Source organism: Vespa velutina, chromosome 18 (genome assembly GCF_912470025.1).
Source record: "Vespa velutina chromosome 18, iVesVel2.1, whole genome shotgun sequence".
In the NCBI taxonomy this organism is placed as follows: Eukaryota; Metazoa; Arthropoda; class Insecta; order Hymenoptera; family Vespidae; genus Vespa; species Vespa velutina.
In genome coordinates, this window is record NC_062205.1 from 179,610 (window position 1) to 186,245 (window position 6,636).

The window sequence follows — 6,636 nt, forward strand, 5'->3', positions numbered from 1 at the left end:
TAACGTGTAAATAAAATACATTTCCGTATATACATTTATATATAACAGTTTAAAGTCCTCGAAGTAATACGACATAACATTACACATATTATCATTATGGTAATTACTTTTTTTGTACTTTTGTGAATAGTTCCTTACAACGAATTATGCGAGAAAAAAGACATCGTATATGAATACTATCATTTCTCTACGTTATATAATATAAAATTATAATGATGGAAATTGTTAATAATAATATTACTATATTCATTTTCAAAATTCTTCTTACGATAAAAATAAAGGGGTTCATAATCATTCGCTTTTGTTGGTATATGTTTTACTCGTATGGAAGTGTGTGTATACAAATACAACGATGCCATAATGTAGATACAAAAAAAAATTACGTACAGGTGACATTGTTTATTAACTATTTATTTCGTCTCGTTTCAGTTCGAAGAAAATTAAATTACGAAAATAATCAAAGTCAATATTTAGATTAGTCCAAAAAGTAAGATTGAAGATACAAGATACTCATAAAATTCAAAGCTCTTACTTAAAGTGGATTGATGATGAACGATCTCGAAGATAAGACAAAAAGATTTACATTTATTTGAAGAAATTGGTAAAATTAGCTGCATGGAGAATGCTAATTTTAATTAAAGACGCAATGTATACAATTTCGTCCGAAACATAACAGAAATAGTTGCAGAAAATATTAACAGTGATGTGAAACTAAACTAACGAACTATAAATGATAAGTGAACTTTTGGTAGTTTTGAAATTTTAGTAATTTCCAACAAATTTATTACTATTTGACTGATGGAGATCACAGAGAGGGTACTTAATATGATGCATTAATGTAACTCGTGGACTTCTGTCAATTATGTTAATCACTACCGGACCTATATCTTTCTATATATTTTATTACTTTAACAACCGCATTTATAACATATACATACATACATACATATATATATATATATATATATACACAATGTATGTTTGTGTGTGTATGCTATAAATAATATATACCGAAAAACTTTCAATTCGACATCGCTTCGAACGATCGATTTGGGATGAATTTATCGAAATCAAGAATTGGACACAATTTGAATCACGTAAATTGACGAAAGTTAAGAAAAACTACATTACCAAGAATATATCTCTGTAAAGAAATCTTTATCATTCGTTATTATAAATATTTACACTTTACTATTCAAAGTGAAACGATAATCATGTTACTATTTATCTATAAAAAAGAAATCTCATGTTCTATTTATTCATTACTTCTAACACTAATTAAAGAGATAGTTAAGAAGAAAACTGATGAATTAATGAAATGCTTCTGTAAGAAAGTACACAATCAACTCTAAACATATACTAATTCAACGTATTACACGTGGTAACTCAACGAGATTATGTAATAATGAATCTTTGTCTGCTTACTGTTCTAATAATTTGTTAACTTATATGTCGTTTTCCTTTCTCTTAAAATCGGTGTGAAGACGAATCTCACAAGAAAATTTTATTACAAAACATTCAGGATGATTTAATTTATCTCATTTTAATAATTCTAGAGATGCTTTATACATGGCACATTATATATCGTATTTACTTCGATACTAATCATTAAATATTTTTAATAACTGATAACGATCATATATAAGGACACAAAGACACGAAGATAAACATAATGATAAAGAGGAAAGATATTAATCACCCTATGTAACCTATATACATATACAAAGTGTCCAAACGAAAAGTGTCACCATAAAATCTAATGACTTTTTCAAAAAACCTCAGATCTGATCAATATTGTCTCGAGGAGGATAAGTCCTTATCATAAATCTATTTTTCTTAAGCTAATTTTCTAAAGGAATGACAACGGACTTCGAAAATCTTAAATGGCAAAGAGGCCGAGAGCATATTATTTTCATTCTCTTTACAATGCTATCATTTTCTCCATTTAAATTCGATAGTTATTGAAAAAATGCGATTTTAAGTTTTAGGTTTATAATAACTTTTATTTTTATTATTTATTAAAAAGATTCAAATATAATTAATAAATCTAGTTCTTATTTTGTTCCTAACGCTGAATGAAATCATATACGTTAAATGAATTGAACTTTCAGCTGACCCTTTAATTCATTTCTTCCATCAAATATACAATAATACAATCCGACCATCTGTCTATTCGCTTACTGCTTTTAATTCGACTTTCTGTATATTTGCCGAAGAAATGATCGGCATATCCTTCTATAGGGGTTTAAGCTACACTGAGGCTATCGATAAGAAAAATGTTTTCAAGTAATAATAACAATATTAAAAAAAAAAAAAGAAAAAAAAATAATTATCGAATTTGCTAATGAAAATTTTCTTGGCGTTTAATGCTATAGACATTAAAACGATGGCTTATCACGTATTCAGTGATCGAGCTTTTGTTCATAACATGATAAATAATTAGTTAATGAAAAACCTGACACTGGTATAGCTATACATTTAATCACTTATTCCTTCAAATCGTTCAACTGATCGTCAAATAAAAATCCCAAATAAGCCAATGCTTTGCTTAAAGCTTCCTAATATCGTTATTATCGATATCTATCTTTCAAATCTTCGATGATGCTTTAGTATATGGATTTTTTGTTCTTTTCCATAAAAAACTTGGAAACTGGAAATACAGAAACTTTAACTGATGAATCCCTATAATGATTATTTTGTTTTTCGGATATCTACATATTTGCACTGCTCGACGATACATTTAATTACCAAAGCGTCTACCGCTAAATTGGTTCATTGAATAGATAAAAATATGTGTGAGAATAAATCGCCACAGCAAAATTGATACAAGAACGTGATTCACATCTTATTCTTCTTTCAACGATCGTTCTACCACCATGAAACAAACCAATTTCCATATTCAATTAGTAGAAAATATATTTCGTATGATCGATGAAACAAAATTCCATGACAATTGACACATGAGCTTTCTTACAATTGATTTCCACACAACCTTCAGTGACAATTCTTCTTAAGTATCATTTGTAATGCTTTTCTTCTTCTCCAGGATTGATATTAGGCTAGCAGATTTGATAGGATAAATTTACTCTCTTTTCATCTCTATATATTTACTGCAGCTATGTTCTTCAATATCCCTTAAGATGATTCCGATGATCTCTTGAATAGTTCTCTTTCTTTTCTCAATCATTGCATGTATAATGAATCTTTCGATAGAGAAACCATTGACTAAGTGACGAATACATATCAATATTCCTGAATCCTAAGATATTTTCTTTTCTAATTTCATACGAATAACAACCACGTTCTTGTTCAATAAAAATCCAGTAATCATCGAGGTTTGAACGGTATTGAGACATGATCTTATAGTGGCTATATACTCGTTGAGGACCTAGTAATTACCAGCGAGAACATAAGTCAGAATCGAGATGAAAACACAGACTCTTGGTACATACCAATTAAAAGCCAGTCCAATTTATTGCACAATGATTCCATCTGTTGCGCTCCATATATTCCATCTGAATATTCCTCTGTTGCGTTCATTTTCTTAATAATAATCCAGTGCATGATACATTTCTGGATCGACGTCATCATCTTTTGTTTTTAAATAAAGTAACAGATTAGTGAGCATCAATGATTGGCCAATTCTGAAACGTTGCACATTACAGTTATACATTGACATAATTTGAAAATAAAGAAAAAATACACTTTTGATTGAAATATTTCACTTAATAATAATAATGAAGTCATTATCATCTCATATTTTCTTAATAGGAATAAAAGAAATATACCATTGCTGGAATATTACCAATTAACAGGATACTTCTTTGAAAATATTTTGTCAATTTCTCTGCCTGATTGGGACAGATCACCGTTATTATTCTTTTTAGAGATCTTCTGGATTTTTCAATTTGATTTTTCAGACTTCATTCTGATCCTCTTTCATGATAAATATAGTTCATTCATTTGTAAACACTGTTTCATACCAAGTAAAAACGTCTTACTAAATGTCCATCTAAAATAAAATATGTTTTGAAAACAATAATAACTAATAAAAATAACCAGTAACAGTAAGTAGTACTGTTAAATATAAAATCAATTAATTAGAACGATAATATAATGGAAAGGTTCCGTAACTTTAATACCAGTTTCTTCAAATTGTTATGCTTTACTTTAAAAATAATTTGATCCGTTTTATTTCTTGATTTCTTATTTAAGACTTTCAATTAAACTCATTTTAGAGGTTAGTTCTTAGTTTTTACAAACGAATATCATTTAATAAACTTCCAAATGCAATTTTGATTTGTAAGGCCGGAAACCTTCGAAGGCTCATTAAATGAATGACATAAATAATGCATAATATAATATATAAGAAGCAATGAGTACAATGAGTAATTAAAAACTTTGAAAGAATACATCGTTCTACAAATAAAAAAAGAAATAGTAACCTTAAAAACTTATCTCATCTTTCGTAGAAAGCGTGCGTGACTACGGTGATAGATATGGAACAGATATGACAAAATATCAATTACAAGTGAAAATGGTGATAGATGTCCCACCTGCGTCTATCCAATAATTCTATAAGCGTGCATTGGTCATAATAGATCAAATGGATTTAGGTTGGATGGAGTAGGTAATGTCAATAGACTATGACCTCATTTTCAGTTTCTCTGCATGTAGACCTTTTTTAAATGGTCGTGTAGTATCTCAATGATCGATCCGAATTAAATACGACGTTGATATGCATGATATGTTTTACAATGCATAGAGAATAATAAATATAATTGATACATATAATAACTAGTATATAATATACAATAAAAGATAAGAATTTTGTAGAATATTTTGTTAAAAATAATGAATGAAAACATATATTATACCATTTAATATACATTAAAACAATTCATTTCCATACTAGCATTTCCATATGAGCATTTTTTTCCACGTCTATTTCCCTTTCGCGACCATTCCACTGCATACTACATAAACTATAACTTCTACTGCTACTACTACTGATTATATAATAATAATATTAAGTAAATATATAAGTAAAAGCACTGGTTCCACATTGCTATTTGAAAGTCTCGGATTGAACGTCCTTAGCACGTTGTGTTTCTAAAATATAAGCAGAATTACAAATCGAAAGATAACAAATTTTATGGGTATAAACAATTTTGGACAGAGGACATGTAATAAATATAAGAATGTTCTTTTGTTTCCTCCTTCTTACATTCTCCTATTATTATATTGTTATATTAGGTATTATTATTATACTAACGGTAGTAGTAATGATACAAAGTGGATTACTCCTACAGGAGTAATTCATAAAAAATAGCGCTGAGAGAAAAACCCCGTAGATAATGCCGAAACGCCTTCGTACTTTGATCTTCAATCTATCACTAATATTATTATTGGAAAATCAATTGACAAATGTATATATTTTATATGCATTGATCATCAAGCTGAATACTAATGCTGTTGCGCCTTATTCAACATAGATCACAGGCTATTTAAATTTAGAACCATTAACATGAACGATTGGACACGTGTTCCTTATTTTTGTCGTAGAATCATTTATCGAAAACTCATGAAAATGTCCGTTCCTTCTCCGTGAGAGCATCGTGAAACTCTTTTCTTAGCGTTCAGGAAGATCCTATTATCATCAGTTTACGCAGATAACAAGCGAGTAATCGTTTACTGAACCGAGACAAATTATACAACATTCCAATGTAGGTATGAAAATCAGTAGTAAAGGTATGAGCTTCTTCTGTTTTGTTGTAGATTTCCAGGGCCGACAGTATACAAAACTTTTTCTTTACAAGAAATGTCAAAACAGCAATTGAACAATGAGAACAAACATATTTCTTAACCAAAGTCCCATTTTGGAAATGAAAGTTTAATCTAGGATCACACTAATTGAAATTTTTGAAAAAGCTTCATATTTCTGCATAAACACTTCTCAAAAAGACATCATTCTTTAACACAATTTTTTTTCAAAGAAGATAAAGCTTTTCCAAAAATTCAAAAAAGTGAGTTCCATCTTAAACCTTCCTCTTTAAAGGGAAACCTTGTTTATCAAGATCGGTCAAGAAATACGTCTGTTCTAATTGTTGGCGTAAACTATTATAAAATTACGGATGATGAACATCCTTACAGAAGCGAAATAATTAATTATTTAAATAAAAAATTTATACATTATTTTAGATCTAATCATATAAAAGTTAAATCATTAATAATCGGTTAACAATTAATTAATAAGTAATTAATTAATATAAGTCAAAGATATCTATGATTGTTATTGAATATATTACATATTGAATTGGGCGATTTAGAGTAAGATCATTATCTGAACGCCGCGTTCAATTTCAAACGTATGCGCATAACCGCAGATCGAAGGTCAATAGATATTTTTTCTTCTATCATTTGTATTTTGTGTTAACGAAAACACATACATAAATAATAATTTATTTTAAATCAGTTCGCATTAATTACAATTTCAAGATTATCAGATTAAAAATTTTCATACAGATATGTATAAATGCGAATGAAAGAAAATTCAAGTATAAAGTATCCATATAAACTAGTATTCAATTATGTATTAATCCTGTATTATTCATAATTAATATTTAATAATTTGTC

At 28.4% G+C, this 6,636-nt stretch overlaps 1 long non-coding RNA gene across 2 annotated transcripts; it reads right to left on the reverse strand.

Moving 5' to 3' along the window:
• Positions 1–2,271: 2,271 nt before the first annotated feature.
• Positions 2,272–3,844, reverse strand: LOC124955337. 2 transcript variants are annotated; one of them, XR_007102843.1, is made up of 3 exons: positions 3,806–3,844; positions 3,453–3,644; positions 2,272–3,388 (listed from the first exon to the last, which is right to left on the reverse strand). It is a non-coding gene; the product is annotated as an uncharacterized LOC124955337 (long non-coding RNA). The 2 variants fall into 2 exon arrangements; XR_007102844.1 differs by having other exon boundaries at positions 3,789–3,837.
• Between the last annotated feature and the right edge of the window lie 2,792 nt (positions 3,845–6,636).